The sequence below is a fragment of the Mirounga leonina genome, unplaced genomic scaffold (assembly GCF_011800145.1).
Source record: "Mirounga leonina isolate KUSES-001 unplaced genomic scaffold, KU_Mleo_1.0 Mir_55, whole genome shotgun sequence".
NCBI lineage: Eukaryota > Metazoa > Chordata > Mammalia > Carnivora > Phocidae > Mirounga > Mirounga leonina.
In genome coordinates, this window is record NW_023270816.1 from 5580720 (window position 1) to 5597554 (window position 16835).

Below are 16835 nucleotides of genomic sequence, written 5' to 3' on the forward strand. Positions count from 1 at the left end.
GAGCAGGGAGCCCGATGTGGGACTCGATCCCAGGACCCTGGGATCATGACCTGAGCCGAAGGCAGATGCTTAGTGCCTGAGCCACCCAGGCGCCCCAGAACTATAAAAACTTACATGTAAAAAAAAAAAAATCATTATGAAAATATTTTATTTATTATTTATTTATTTATTTTTAAAGATTTTATCTAGTCATTTGACAGAGAGAGACACAGCGAGAGAGGGAACACAAGCAGGGGGAGTGGGAGAGGGAGAAGCAGGCTTCCCACTGAGCAGGGAGCCCTATGTGGGGCTCGATCCCAGGACCCTGGATCATGACCTGAGCCGAAGGCAGATGCTTAATGACTGAGCCACCCAGGTGCCCCCACCCCAAATTACTCTTAAACGATTTACACGAAAATAAAAAAAGAGCCTCTTTACTTACTGATTCCTAATCGAGCGCCACTCAGCAAAGGGCCTTCTAGAAGGAGAGTTCTTAGAAATCATAAACTCTTGTAGAATTTGACATGTGCTGATGTACACCTAGAAGAATGAACTCATTAAATCATCTACAATATGAAATCTCATCAATTCAACCTAAGGATATTTTGGAACATCCCTGCATTTACTCTAACAACCCTCTTTCTGACAAATAGCATCAGCCTGTTAGAGCACTGATAGGCAATTTAATATGAAGTCTATTTCCAGAACTTTTAAATGATAAATTTTAAATAATCCAAGCTTCTTCAGTTCAAGTATTTCTGGCTATTACTATAGTTCGTATTTAATTTCTATTATTTGTGGTAGTAAAAATAAAATATTCTCAATACTATTAGGGGGAAAAAAGGTTTAAAATGCACGCAGGTGATTTCGCTACATGCATGATAGGTTAAAAAAAAAACTTTTTCGCATTTGTTAAACAGCTTTAAATTTGGTATGCTAAACCAGGTTTTACTTCTGACTAAGCAAGCCCCTGTCTGGGAATGAGATATTAATAATAAATGCAGCTTTCAAATTCGTATAATTTACACTCTGGGAGCATCTGACTTACTGTATAGTAGTAGCTCATTATGTTAAATGAATAGTGTTGCTTTCAGTATCACATGATTTCTTTTACATACCCCATCCTTTACCTACATGAATGAAACCGCTTACCTCTAGATCCCTACGTCAGATTACCATATTACTACACAAAATGATATTTGGATTATTGGAATGTGTGTCAGTTGGTTTACAATAATGAAAATTTGTGGAAATAGACTAAAACTTCAGCTTGTTGTAGTTACAATCCTTTTGCATGGTTTTCACATACGTAGGTGGTCATGGGGATCAACATGACTCATTTATCAGCAGTATAGAATACCATAACCATTCAAGCTAATTATTTGTTTTTTCATTGACACAATATTTCTAATTATAATCTTGGTCATTTTTTCAGTGTTATATTTGTTCACAGACATGTAGAAAATTGGTCAGATTCTCTCTTTTTCTAAATTTATGTTTATAATCATGTTTATTTTTTAACATAGCCTTATACCTAAAGTCATAGTTTCTGGAAAATTAAGTATTCCAGTATTACCAAATGAAGTAAATATGCTTTCAAAACTTAAGTAACAAAAAACATTGATTGTGAAGCAGCCTTCTTTATAAACAACTTATCTGAGTTTAAATATCTCCTTATTTTTGTATTTTTAGGGAAAGTCTCTTAGTGTAATAGCTATATTTCCATGAAGACCCTCAAAACAGGATGTGTCATTCTTCTACTTCATTTAGTGGGAAATTACAATTCATAGATGCAAGCATTATCCACTTGTCTATTCATTCAATCAGCAACTCTCTCTCTCTCTCTCTTTTTTTTTTTTTTGGTTAGCTAAACTAAGAACTTGCTAATGGTAGGCACAGTTCTGAAGATTTGGGATCAGCAAAATAAAGTCCTTGTCCTTAGTCCTCCAAGGAAAACTACCACACAATAATAAAGTCTTGATAAAAAAAAAGGTACTGTTTTCTGAGCAAAGAGTTTAAATGTTTTCACCAAAGTCATGAAATAAAGCAATCTTGGTGTACAGGAAAAAAAAAAAAAAGGTACTGTTTATACAAAAGAACTTCAGTGGTATAGGAAATAAAAATTTCCTTTTTATATCCAACATTTACATTTCATTATTTCTGTCTTCAACAGTATAAACCTTTTGGCTTAAAAAGTCAGAATAGCTCTATGTCTTTCTTAAGGTTTATTTCTATTCAGAAAATAATGTGCAGGTCTCCAGCTTTTCTAAATTACAACCCCTGTCCCAAACCTGACACCCAAATCATTTTTCCAGTGTTGGGGCTCACCTTCAATTGCCTCTTTCAAACCCTTCCTAATTAAATGAGTCACCAACCAGTGCTCTTCCACAAAAGACATACACAGCTAAACCCTAAAGAGTTCTGTGGGCACTCTCGGTGTTTCTTTGAGAATGCTCTAGTAACATAAGTAGATACACTTGATCATAAACAGATTTGATCAGATGGGCTGTACAAACAGAAATCCTTATTTACACAGTCATAATCTATGTATAAGAATAAAAAAATTTCTAAAATAATAATAAACATAAATGGCCAGTTTTTTAAAACCCAATGTCAAATATTGTTCTTCCTTTACTTCCTTGAAATTATTGTTGCATTCTGTTCTTTTTTTTTTTTTTAAAGATTTTTATTTATTTATTGAGAGAGAGAATGATAGCATGAGAGGGAGGAGGGTCAGAGGGAGAAGCAGACTCCCTGCCGAGCAGGGAGCCCGATGTGGGACTCGATCCCGGGACTCCAGGATCATGACCTGAGCCGAAGGCAGTCACTTAACCAACTGAGCCACTCAGGCGCCCTATTGTTGCATTCTGTATGAAAACAAGTAAGGAGAAAATACCTGAAATCAGAGACTAATATTCAAATTCATATTGTTACATTTGCCTAAAAAGACTGATAGGACATACAGAATTTGAAGATTTTGTAGTCCATTTCCTTTTAAAGGCCTTGTTTCTTGGTATGTTAGAACCTATAACCAGAAACCAGTAGCTCAGTGTTGTGTTGGTTTAACCTCAACTGACAGTAGATGCTTTCTGTGCTAATACACTTTATCATAAAGCAAGTTAGGATTTGGACCCAAAGTTATGATTATACAGAAGTTGACTTCAACTGAAGCTTTGTACTGTAGCTTTCCTTTTCTATAGACTATAGATGTTTTATGTTCAAAGCTTAGGGGAATGGGAGAAATAATTCTTTAATATTGCTTTACTTAGAGATGTTTATACTTACTAATCATATATTCATTCAACACATAGTGGTAATGGTCAGTATTTATAAATTATGTATTAATATATCGATTTGGCTGCTTTAACAGAGACCAAATAACCGTGGTTGAACTAAGATGGAAGTTGTTTCTGTTATATAAGTCCAAGTTTGTTTGGCACTGCTTGTATATTCTTCCTTTGTATCCTGTAGGATGATGCCCTGGGTCACGGTGGGCTTACCAACACCAGGGTCAAATCCCTACCCTCAGAAAGAAGGGAAAAAAAGAAGCAGAAAGCTTCCTTTTAGAGGCATGACTCAGACACTACACCCCACTTCCATTCAAATACCACTGGCTAGAATTTGGTCATAGGCCTATATTTTCTCTTTGTACAAAAAACTTATGAAAAATTGACCCTTGATGCAACTCCCAGGCCCCTATATCTGTTTCATCAGGAAAAGGGCTACGAAAGTTACATAGTGCAAAAAGGCATAATCTCCAACACCTCCTTCATGCATGGGGAGAGAAAAACGGGTAAGGAGCAGCCTACAGGAAGGAGCAGGAAGAAATGGGAGGACACGCAGCTTCATTAGGAATGCATGTCCCAAAAGTTGCACTTGTCACTCTCGCTCAAATCCATTGCCAAAACCTAGTCATATGACCACAACCAGTTGCAAGAGAGGCTGGAAAATGGAGTCTCTGACTGGTAGCTCTATGTCAAGCTGAAACTTGAGGCATTTTATTACTGTAATAAAGGGAAAAAGGGAAATCGGGGGATGATTAGAAGTGTCCACCGCCAGTGCTAAATATGCCATATTGCTAGTGAAAAGGAAACAGACAAGTAAATACACGTCTGTGGTAAGGCTTACAAATATTTACTCAGTATAGTGGAAGTACTAATGATGAGGGGACCAAGTGATAATAAACTGATTGAGGTCCTTATCCCCTTCTGTCCAGGTTTTTACAATATCATCCAAACTGGTCTCTAGCTTCCATCCACCAACTGATTGTTTGTTTCAATCATGTATCAATATTATCACATTCATCTTTCCAGTACAAAATTCCCTTCCCATCAATGGTACCTCCACGGACCAGCAAGGTCTTCTGTGATGTAATCCTACCCCAAGGTTTTAATTTCATCTCCCCCTATTCTCACTTCCTTCCACCAAATTAAAACTGTAACTCTTCATTGTTGTGATGTCACTTATATTGTTCCCTTTGCTTGAATGCCCTCCTCCCTACATACCTGCACACCCACGCTCATTCAGACATAATGTAACAGATATCTGCTAATCATGGACTATGCCAAGCACTGTTTCAGGTGCTGGCAATTGAGAAGGCAGGAAAAGGCATCCATCCTGTCAAGGAGCTTTGATTTTTGTGGCCAGCTAAATGCCGACTACTTCAAGAAGACTTCCCTAATTCTCCCTCTTTGCCAACCCAGATGGAAAGTTATCCTTTACTCATTGTTTTCTACTGTGTATTATAGTTACTTTGACTCATGTTGTATGTCCTATAAATTCCCTGTGAGGGCAGAACCCATGGCTAACCAATTTTTTTCATCCTAACCAGTGCCTAACAGTGTACTCAGTAAGTATCTGATGAATTAAGGTAAGTAAATCTACCCTTTCTTCCTGTTTCATCTTTTCCCTCTCTCTTGTTGCTGTAATTGTTATGTGTCTTTAGTCTGGGTTTTTTTTTTTGTTTTTTTTTTAACAACCCTCCCCCCAATTTAGGAGCTCAGAAGATCCCTTTAAAACTCAGCCAGATCAAGGCATTCCTTATCTCAAACCCTTCAATGGCTCCTCATCTCAGAGTGAAAGTTCAAGTTCTTATACTCCTATAAGGTCCTAAGTAATCTGGCACCTTTGCTTCTTTATCCATATATTTTAGGGTTTTCTTCCTCACTCATTCTGTTCCATCCACAGTAGCTTCCTTGCTGTTCCTTGAATATGCCAGTTGCCCAGCTGGCTCAGTCCCTTTGCCCTTTCTGTACCCTCTAGTTGAAATGCATTCCCCCCTTACATATCACCATCTCCTGTTACTTCAGTTTTTTGTCAAAAATTAATTTTTCAGTGAAAGCTTCCCTGACTATTTAAAATTTCAACCTCTTAATAATCTGTTCCATCCCTAGTCCAGCACACTCATCTTCTTTCCATTTTATGTTTTTCCATAAATTTGACCACCCTCTAAATTAATTTAGTTTATCCTATGTCTTCTTCCACTACAGAATTAGCTCCTTGAGAGCAGGGAATTATTACTATTTTACTCACTGCTGCATCTCTAGCTCTAGAAGAGTTCCCGGCACATAAGAGGTGCAATTTTTTTTTTTTTTTTTGGTCAGATAGATTAATAAATGACCTATCTTTTATACTATAATGAGACAATCATCTTTCAATTAGCAGCTTCAAGAAAATGCTAATGGTGTTATATAAATATAAAATATAGGAATTAGAATAATTTACAAATGTTTTATGCCATATTTTAACTACCTTATTATAAAAGTTGTACGTGCTCACTGTAAAATGTTAAAGTGGTAAGGTTTACAAAGCTTTCTCCTTTCTAAAAATTTTAGTTTTTTTACCCCCAAATCCTCTTATGATTTTAGTGTTCTATTTTAAAAAGCTTTGCTTTTTCCTGATTCATTTTTGTTTAGGAAGTGGGACAGACAGTTTGAATTTATTTTTTTTCCAAATGACCAGAGGGTTCTTATATGACCCTTTACATATAGTTAAACTAAATTATATAAAATATCTTCCTATTTAATTTCAATGACCTAGCAATGTTATATGTATATTAAATATAGTAGCTTTTTATATGTTTTAATATATGATAGTCATTTTTATTCCATCTGAGTTTCCAACCCATGTTATGAGGAGGCAGGGCAGATTTTTTTTTTTCCTCCACTTAGCATATAAATCTCAGACAACTTAATTTTTTGTTGTTGTGGTTTCAGGACACTTATTAAATGGTAGTGCAAGGAACGGAACTTAGATTTCTATATATTTCTGACTTGGACCAGTCCTCTATTGATCGCTTGTTTTTTAGACTTTTGTTAATGCATCATATGCCAACATAAGTGTATCACTTAATGAATATTAAACCAAAGACACTGGTCCAGCACCCAGATCATGAAACGTTATTAACACAGAACTCCCTCAGGCCTTTTCCAGTCACTGCCCAAATATACCCCCAATTTCAATCTTCTGATAACAGATTTGCATTTACATCCATGAAATCCTAAAGTCCGTAATTGTTTTGTGTCTGACCATTAAATTTGTGTGACTCACCCACATTATTGCATATGATTATAGACCCTCTATACTCATTCCTGTGTAGTATTTTTGGGTGTCTATAGAACATTATTTATCTGTTCTTCCACTGATGAGGATTTGTATGACTTCTAGGTTAGGATCATCACAAATAGTGTTACTAGGAAAATTTTTTTTTTGGAGAAAATATGTATAAATGTCCAAGAATATATTCCTGAGAATTTCTGAGTCTTGGGGTATGAATATGTTTGCTTCAGTAACTACATCAAAATCATTTTCCAAATTGATTTTTCATGTTTAAACTCTTGCTAGCTCTACATGAGAGTACTATTTGCTCTATCGTCTAATTGCTGTTCTCTTTATTTTGCATTTTAGGTATTCTAGTGGGTGTATAATATTATCTCTTGAATTTAATATTAATTTTTATTATGACTAATGAAGCTTAAAACTTTTAAAAATGTATTTATTGGTCATTTGATTATCCTCTTTTATGAGGTGTCTTTTCAAGACCTTTGGGTGTTTTTCTCATGACTTAATTTGGCTTATTTATTTATAGTACTTTTTAATTTTTCATATTCTATTCTACATGATATAAGGCATTTATTAAATGTATATATTCCAAGTATAGTTTCCTACTCTGAATTTCCTTTCCATCTTCTTCTTCTTTTTTTTTTTTTTTTTATAAGTGAGAGAGAGAGTGGGATGAGCTGGGGTTGGGGTGGGGAAGGGGAGAGAGAGATGGGCAGAGGGAGAGGGAGAGAGAGAATCCTAAGCGGCCTCCATGCCCCGTGCAGAGACTGCCTCAGGGCTTGAACTCATGACCCTGAGATCATGACCTGAGCCCAAACCAAGAATTAGACCTTAACTGACTGAGCCACTCAGGCACCCCCCTTCCATTCTCTTAATGGTGACTTTCCCTCTTTTTTAAAAATATATACTTTGTGTGAAAAACTTATCTCAAATGTTTTGTTTATGTATTTATTTGTCAGGTGTTCCTCAACTAAGTTCAACAGTCTGACAATGAAATACATATACATTATGACACAAGGCTTCGAAAATAAATTGGAGTTATCAGAAACAAAATAGAAGAAACAATAGTCAAACAATGAAATAAAATATAATTAAACTAGAAGGCCTGAGATAAAGGAGAATCAGTTTTGCCATTCATAAGGGTCAGTGTATTTATTGATTGATGTTCAGATTTCATTGTGAGCTTCTGGGCATTGGCTGCTCAGAGGGGAACATTATACACTTGTTATCACACAGGAAGTAGCCTATCAATCTCTATAGCGTATTCAAGCTTTCTCCGCGCTGAGTTCTCAGAGAAATTGATGTTGTAGCAATTTTTAAATTTTTCTTTTATTGAAGTATAATTGACATATAATATCCTGTTAGTTTCAGGTGTATAGCATAGTGATTCTACATTTTTATACATTACAAAATGATCCTGGTGATAATTCAACTTATCATCTATCACCATAAAAAGTTGTTATGTTATTGACTATATTCCCTATGCTGTATATTACATCCCCATAACTTATTTTATCACTAGAAGTTTGTGCCTCCTAATCCCCATCACCTATTTTGCCTATCCCCCAGGTCCCCCTCTGGTAACCAACAGTTCGCTTCCTGTATCTATGAGTTTGTTTCTGTTTTGCTTTGTTTCATTTGTCTTGTGTTGATTTTGATTCAATATATAAGTGAAATTATACAATATTTGTTGTTCTGTCTGACTTATCTCACTTAGTATAATACCCTGTGGGTCCATCCTTGTCGTTGCAAATGGCAAGATTTCATTATTTTTCATGGCTGAGTAATATTCCGAGAGAGAGAGAGAGAGAGAGAGAGAGAGAGATCTCAAATCTCCTTTATCCATTCATCTATTGGCAGACACAGGTTGCTTCCGTATCTTGGCTATTGCTATTGCAAATAATACTACAATGAACATACCAGTATATATATATATATATCTCTTCAAATTATTTTTTCATTTTCTTTGGATAAATACCTAGAAGTAGAGTTGCTAGATCACATGGTAGTTCTAATTTTAATTTTTTGAGAAATCCCCGTACTGTTTTCCATAGTGGTTGCAGCAATTTACATTCCCACCAACAGTGTATGAGGGTTTCCTTTTCTCCATATCTTCCCCAACACTTCCTATTCTTTGTCTTTTGATAATAACTGATCTGACAGGTGTGAAGTGATTATTTCATTCTTGTTTTAACTTGCATTTCCCTGATGATTATTACATTGAGCATAGAACACTGAACATCTTTTCATGTTTCTGTTGCCTATCTGTATGTCTTCTTTGGAAATATGTCCATTCAAGTCCTCTACCCACTTTTTAGTTGGGGTTTGTTATTGTTGTTGATAGTAAGTTGTATAAGTTCTTTATATATTTTAGCTATTAACCCTCCTTATTTCATATATGTTTTATAGATATTTTCTCCTAGTCCTGGGTTGCCTTTTCATTTCGTTGATGGTTTCCTTTGCTGCATAAAAGCTTTTCAGTTTAATGCAATTACATTTGCTTATTTTAGCTTTTGTTGCCCATACCTGAGAAGACTAGTCCAAAAAGTATCGCTAAGACCTATTTCAAAGAGCTTATTGCCTGCGCTTTCTTCTAGTGATTTTATGATTTCAAGTCTTACATTCAAGTCTTTAATCCATTTTTAATTTATTTTTGTACATGGCATAAGACATGTACTGGACATAAGTCCAGTTTCATTTTTTGCTTTTACTGGTCCAGTTTTCCCAGCACCATTTATTGAAAATACTGTATTTTCTCCATTGTATTATCCTTGCCTTCTTTTTCATGGACTATTTGGCCATATGTGTGTGTGTCTACTTCTAAGCTCGTCATTCTATTCCATCGATCTACATGTGTGTTTTTGTGCCAGTAGCATACTGTTTTGATCACTACAGCTTTGTAATATTGTTTGAAATCAGGGAGCATGATGCCTCTTGCTTTATTCTTTCTCAAGATTGCTTTGGCTATTTATGGTGTGTTGTGGTGTCATACAAATTTTTGGATTTTTTATTCTAGTGTTGTGTAAAATACCACTGTGTTTTGTTGGGGGTGGCATTGAATCCATAGGTTACTTTGGGTAGTGTGGGCATTTTAACAGTATTCTTCCAATTTATGAGCATGGTATGTCTTTCCATTTCTTTTTTTTAAAGATTTTATTTATTCATTTGACAGCGAGAGACACAACGAGAGAGGGAACACAAGCAGGGGGAGTGGGAAAGGGAGAATCAGACTTCACACAGAGCAGGGAGCCTGATGTGGGGCTTGATCCCAGGACCCTGGGATCATAACCTGAGCCAAAGGCAGACACTTAATGACTGAGCCACCCAGGAACCTTGTGTCTTTCCATTTCTTTGTGTCATCTTCAATTTTTTCCCATCAATGTCTTATAGGTTTATTTTTTTAAGATTTTACTTATTTGAGAGAGAGAGTGATAGTAAGAGAGAGCAGAGCAAGGGGGAGGGGCAGAGAGAGAAACAGGCTCCCCACTGAGCAGGGAGCCCAATGTGGGGCTTGATACCAGGACCCTGGGATCATGACTTGAGGAGAAGGCAGATGCTTAACTGACTGAACCACCCAGGCACCACAATGTCTTATAGTTTTTAGAGAAGAAGTGTTTCATCTTTTGGTTAAATTTATTCCTAGGTGTTTTATTCTTTTTAATGCAACTGTAGGTGAAACTCTTAATTTTTCTTTTTGATGGCTCATTATTAGCATATAAAAACATGACCAGTTTCTGTTAATTTTGTATCTTGAGACTTTATTGAGTTCATTTATTAGTTCTAATAATTTTTTGGTGGAGTCTTTAGGGTTTTCTATATAAGTATCATGTCATCTGCAGTTTCTTTTTCCTTGTCAATTCAGATGTCTTTTATTTCTTTTTCTTGCCTAATTGCTCTGGCTAGGACTTCCAAAACTATTTTGAATAAAGATGGTGAAAATAAAGTGGGCATCTTTGTCTTGTTTGTGGTCTTAAAGGAAAGGCTTTCAGCTTTTCACCATTGAATTGATGTTAGCTTTGGGTTTGTCATATATATGGCCTCTATGATGTTGAGGTACATTCCTTATATACTTTGTTGGGAGTTTTTATCAGAAATGGATGTTGAATTCTGTCAAATTCTTTTTCTGCATCTATGAAATGATGAAATAATTTTTTTTTTAGTTTTGTTAATGTGGTATATCATGTTGATTGATTTGTGGATGCTGAAGCATCCATGCACTACTGGAATAAATCCCACTTGCTTGTGGTGTATGATCCTTTTAACACATTGTTGAATTCAGTTTGCTAATATTTTGTGGAGGATTTTTTTATTTATCAAGGATATTGGCCTAAGATTTTCTCTTTTTGTGGTGTCTTTTTCTGGTTTTGTCATCAGGGTAATGCTGGTTTTGTAAAATGAGTTTGGAAGCATTCACATTCCTTTCTCTTTCTTTTGTTTTTTAATGATTTGAAAAGGATAAGCACTAACTCTTTCTTAAACTATTGGTAGAATTCACCTGTGAAGCTGTCTGGTCCTGGTCTCTTGTTTTTTTGAGAATTTTTAAATTAATGATTCAATTGTATTACTTGTAATCAGTCTCAAGATTTTCTGTTTCTTCATGATTCAGTCTTAGAAGATTGTGTGTTTCTAGATATTTATCTATTTCTTCTGGATTTTACAATTTGTTGGCATATAATTGTTTATAGTAATCTCTTATGATCCTTTGTATTTCTGTGGTACCAATTACAACTTCTCATTGGGTTTGGCCAGCAAACCCTGAAACAGCGAATGAAAAGATTATTCCAGACACCTAAGTAGGAGAAAGGAGAGAGCCTGGTGAGAGGCCTTGAGTCAAGCTCTACCTCCATTTTTATTATGCATGTTATTGTTACATCAAAGAATCAAGATTAGAAAGGAGTGTAAAGTTTTAATATCTAGGGCAGTGACATTTACAGGCATTGTGTGATTAGAACTGTGTTCGTGACCTGCAGGCAGGGAGTAGGTGACTATTAAGGATTTATGCTTAACCTAAGTTAAGCATCTGTCCCCTGGGAGATTGTGTTGAGCCACAATGAGGATCTGGCTGTTTTCAGCCCAGAAATCTAACAGGAGGCCCAGTTTTCTGGTCACTCCTCCTTTGCTTCTCAAGTAACCTCTCCCAAGGAGGATTGTGTTTGTCATACCTTCGCTAGCCAGGCATTATGAGTTCCCACATTCCCCCCTCTCTTATTCTTTGTAGGTTGGAAGTCTTGCTGCAGTTGTGCCAGGTTCAAATCTCGAGTTTCTCCTATTGGGGAAAGTGCTGTTTTTCCGATTTTGCAGACTACAAAGAGAAGCAATAGACAAATGAGTAAAATAATGGACAGTTCAATGAGTCCCCATTTGCTATTAGAAAACCAGTTTTTTGGATTTAACCATTGTAGATTGTCAGAATACCCCAGTTTTTTTGTTTATGCTCATGTTCATTAATGGTGGTGAGAGAAGATAAAACCTGTTTCTTTTTAAGTTGTGAATGTCTGAGGTTAAATTGTCTCAAAGGGAGCCTTGAAGATGTTTTTTTAATTTCTCCCCAATCATATTGAGTACCGTTCCAGTGTAAAGGGGCCTTCTGGGCCTTCTGGGCCCCATCACAATTAAGATTCTGGCGAAAATCCAGGGCCTCCTGTTTTTCTCCCAGGTATTCTATTGCTACTTCCATCAGGTGGAGTCTCCGCAACAATTTTTTTGTTGTTGTTGTTAAGATTTTATTTATTTATTTGACAGAGAGAGACACAGCGAGAAAGGGAACACAAGCAGGGGGAGTGGGAGAGGGAGAAGCAGGCTTCCCGTGGAGCAGGGAGCCCGATGTGGGGCTCGATCCCAGGACCCTGGGGTCATGACCTGAGCCGAAGGCAGACGCTGAACGACTGAGCCACCCAGGTGCCCCTCCCCAACAATTTTTGATCGATCGTCTGTTGTAATTGGAATTCAACCGGAGTTCAGTTGGAATTCAGGTTGCAGTATACGCAATTTGATCAACATGTTGGGCAGTTTGGATGGTGTGGGGAGAGCAGGTACAGCCCTGCTAGTGGTCCTCAAAATGGAGCTAGTGCTGCAGTGCCTGCTCTCCGTGGGCCTAGAAACCTGCACGGCCTTGTTAAGTCCTGAGTGCCTGATTAAGGATGCTGAGCGATTTGGATTCCTCCCAAGGCCTGTAAGATTGACAGGGATACAGGCAAAAGGCTGTCTTTTTTAAAACAAAGATGTGAGTAGCTTTTTGGTTAAGTACTGTTGTAATTATTTCAGCAGGCTCCGTAATAATATTGGAGGTCTTGATAACGTAGAGCCCATCCTCCTTAGATAGGGATATATTGGCTCCAAATAAGAAAACATAAGGGTGTGGTATACAGAGTTGAATATAATCAGTAAAGTTCTTATGAAAAATCATGGAGTAACTACCTGAGGAATTGTAGTATTTTTTTTTTTTAAGATTTTATTTATTTATTTGACAGAGAGAGACACAGTGAGAGAGGAAATACAAGCAGGGGGAGTGGGGGAGAGAGAAGCAGGCTTCCCGCCAAGCAGGGAGCCCGATGCGGGGCTCGATCCCAGGACCCTGGGACCATGACCTGAGCCGAAGGCAGACGCTTAACAACTGAGCCACCCAGGCGCCCCAAATTGTAGTATTCTTCATGCCACACAGAGAGGGGGCGAAATACATGTCCTGGCTTCCAGAGGGACGACTGAATCGGGAAAGTTAAGGCCTTTGCACCAGATAATAGGAGAGGCTGCTCTGCCGATCCAGCCTCCATTGCTAGCTGGATGGATCTTAATCTCTGTCTCACTAGCTATTAAATATCCTCTTGGACTCCAGGCCTTAATAGTATGATTATCTAGATGAAGGATATGGGGATTAAGAGCTGGACATGCCTCCCACGTTACCCTCTCTGAAGATGGGGTCCATTTAGTACTTTTCCCCCCCGAAGATGAGAAGAGTGGCTTTTATTATGTGTCTGATTGCCCTGCCAGATAATAACCAACAGAGTTTAAGATTAATTGAGTCTTTTTGTTGGTGCCTTTATGCACAAATATAACCAAATCTGGGGGGAGACAGTAATGCAAAGAGGATCATACAGAGAAGCGTATATGGGAAGAATTGTGGCATATAAGTTTACATTAGATGGTATGGAAGCCCAGAAGGAGCCATTAAGCTGGGGTTGGGAAAAGGAGAAGGAGGTTCCTCCTACCTAGTTAGAGTTATTGTTGGACATAGAAAGGGCACATCAACCCACGTTAAGGGTTTCCAGAAGGGGGAGTTAAGCATGTATGCCCAGTAGTTAGTGGCCATAGCTCCTGGAATAAGACAGTAAAATATACTCACCATGACAGAAGTTGTACTTACCACTGAGAGCATGGCCAGGAACATGTTTTCAGGGGTGGAGGCTTATCCTGTGCCCTGTAGGACTTCTTCGGCTATCTGAGTAGTTTTCTTCAGGCCTCCGCAGGTCATTCCTGGTGCTTCCTGTGCTCTCTGTAGCAGGTGACTTGGGGGTTGGGGTTCGCTTAACTTCAGCTGACTCATCTTTGGGATTGGGTTTGGTCTGTGCCAAGCCATGATGTGGCTTGATATTCCACTCCAGGAGCCAAGATGGTCCTTCCTGTGAGGAGATACAAGCAAGACACTTCCCCAAGTGATGAGTTCATGGGAGTCTTGCCGCAGTCTTGAGTTAGGGTCTTTCCATAAGACTAAGGGACATGGCCCCGGGGATTCTTGTGTGAAATGTTTTAATGCTGGGGTTAAAAATTGGTCATTCAAATTAAAAAGGTTTAGACTTAAGAGTGCCTTATATAATCATGAGGAGGGGTCTGGATTACTTAGACCTATATTCCCCCTCTTTTGTTTATTTAACAAGTCTTTAAGGGTGGAGTGTGCACATTCAATAATGGCTTGTCCTTGTGGGTTATAAGGGATGCCTGTATGATGCGTGATTCCCCAAAGAGTGAAAATTTTTTTTTAAAGCTGGTTGGTCATATCTGAGTTTATGCATGTCTCTCTCAAATATGGTATTTTAGTCAAAGCCTTGGTAAAATAACCAGTGTTTTCAATGGTGTCCTATTACAAGGAGAACAAATTGTTACTGAACTTATGCAAATGACTAGGATTGCCTTGGAAAAAATACTGAGAGACCTTTGAACTTCAGACCTCTGAGTTTTAGAGACCTTTGAATTTTGGTTCAGGTAGAAAGAAAAGTTAAATGCTTTAATTTGTTTTATTATTATTTCTGTATATCACTGATGTCTTAAAAGAGAAAGTCTCCTTAGTCTGGAAGAGCAAATAGAGAACCAGCAATGTTTTAAGTAAGAGTCACAAAAAAACTATAACTATTTTTTCCAATTCACTTAGTCCCATGATACTATTCTTGTTTAGTTTGAATGCAGCTCTAGTTAGTTCTGGAAATTCTTACCTGTTTTAGTTTTAATCTTAAAGATATCAAATACCTGTATTTGTCCTAAAAGTCCCTTATATGAATTTCCTGGAAGATGGAACAATAACTATAAATGACAAAAATTCAGAATGGACATGGCTAAAGATCTGATGAGAGTTTACAATATAGCAATAATCAAAATATCAAGTGATGACCTTATATTAAAACATTAAAACTTTAGGAATTGCGTATAATCTCTAGAATAGTTATAGCATTTACCCAAATGTAACCTAAGGCTTATCATTTGTTTAACAATGCTTCCAGAGTAACTTAACATACCAAATAAAAAGGCCTCTTGGGAAGTTTGTTAAAAAACAAACAAACAAACAAACAAACAAACCTCAGAAAGTTTAAGCATATGCCTAAATAGGATTAGGGATTGTCAAAGACCTGATAAAGACAAAACATAGAAACTGGCTTTTTGAGCAGACAAAAGAGAAAAAGAAACCTTTATTTACACTTTCTTATCAAGAGCAGACCAACAATTCTAGAAAACTTTGACCTTTTAACAGAGAGTAAGGGGAGTTTTATTCTTATACCAGCGTACTTTAAAATCCATTCATTTTAATCTTAGTCCATCTTGACCACACCTAAAATTCCTTTCCAAAGATTTCCCTTTACAGACCTTTTACAACTTTCTTTTGCATTCAGATTGTGTGCCAAGCCATTTTCCCCAAACAACCACCTTATTTAGGACAAAATTACGGTCTTTTACCTTCAACAAAAATGCATTCCCATTCCTTATATCTTTCTTACATACCTCCTACTTTTCTACATATAGAGTTGTTTCCCTTATTCCCACCAGTCTATTATAATTACATTTAGCAGAATTTTCAATCCTAGAAGCCTTAGTCCTCATAGTAAAAACTAAGCAGTAAACAATTGTGAACTGTTACATCAAAATTCTGTAGATGGCAAATTTTTTAATTAGTTAAGCGTAAAGCATGTTTACCAACAGACTCAAGTATCTTTAGTTCTTTTGCAATAAGAAGTCAAAAGCATGAACCTACATCCAGTAATCAATCAATGCTTTAGCACTTTATCCTATTTGGAAAAGACTTAGATGTACAATGAATTTAATCCCATTTATCATCCAAGGAAAACTTTACAATTTCAGGTTACCAAAGTCTTTGAAAGCTATCCTAACAATTACCCATGAAAATTTTGAGACAATTAACCATCATTTTAGTTATCTTTTTATTAACAAATTGCAACAGAGATAACATGAACTTACTTGCCCTTTAGCAAACCTCCATAGGATAAAGTTTTACATTTAGTGTTGATAACTTTAAAGACATGTTTATCTTAATTAAACCAACAAACTTAAATTAGTTTAAATACCAAATACATCTCACCTGGGCCCACTTTTTCTTAAAAGTCAATCAGTTTGTTCCCCATTGTCAATTTTTACCTGAGACACTGGTGGGGAAATCGCAAGAGGGTAGGGTTGTTTTTGTTTTGTTTTGTTTTTCTTTGATGCATAGAAATTTTAAAATTAATTTTAAGTATCTATAGTTACCAAATTCTCTCTTTATGGTTTGTATATTTTCTGCCTAGCTTCAGAAATATTTTTTTAATCCTGATATATATGGCTTTCTTGCATATGTTTTCTTCTTATGATGTTCCATAGATTATTAATTATTCAGTCACTAATTCATTTTTTAAGATGAGAGGTAAGGCTTTAATTTGGTCTTCCATATGGAGAACCACCCATCCAGTACCTTTTATAAATAGTAACTGTGGACTCTCTATTCTGTCTTATTGGTCGATTTATCTAGCACTGGGCCAGTATCACACGGTCTTAATTGTGTAAGTTTATCCATCTTGATATTTGGTAAAGTAAGTTTCACC

At 36.8% G+C, this 16835-nt stretch overlaps 1 protein-coding gene across 1 annotated transcript in view; it reads left to right on the plus strand.

The window, feature by feature from the left end:
* The window catches only part of LOC118001957 (parkin coregulated gene protein), a 321863-nt gene that overhangs the window by 726 nt on the left and 304302 nt on the right, over positions 1–16835 (plus strand). The gene's annotated exons all lie outside the window — the stretch shown is intronic.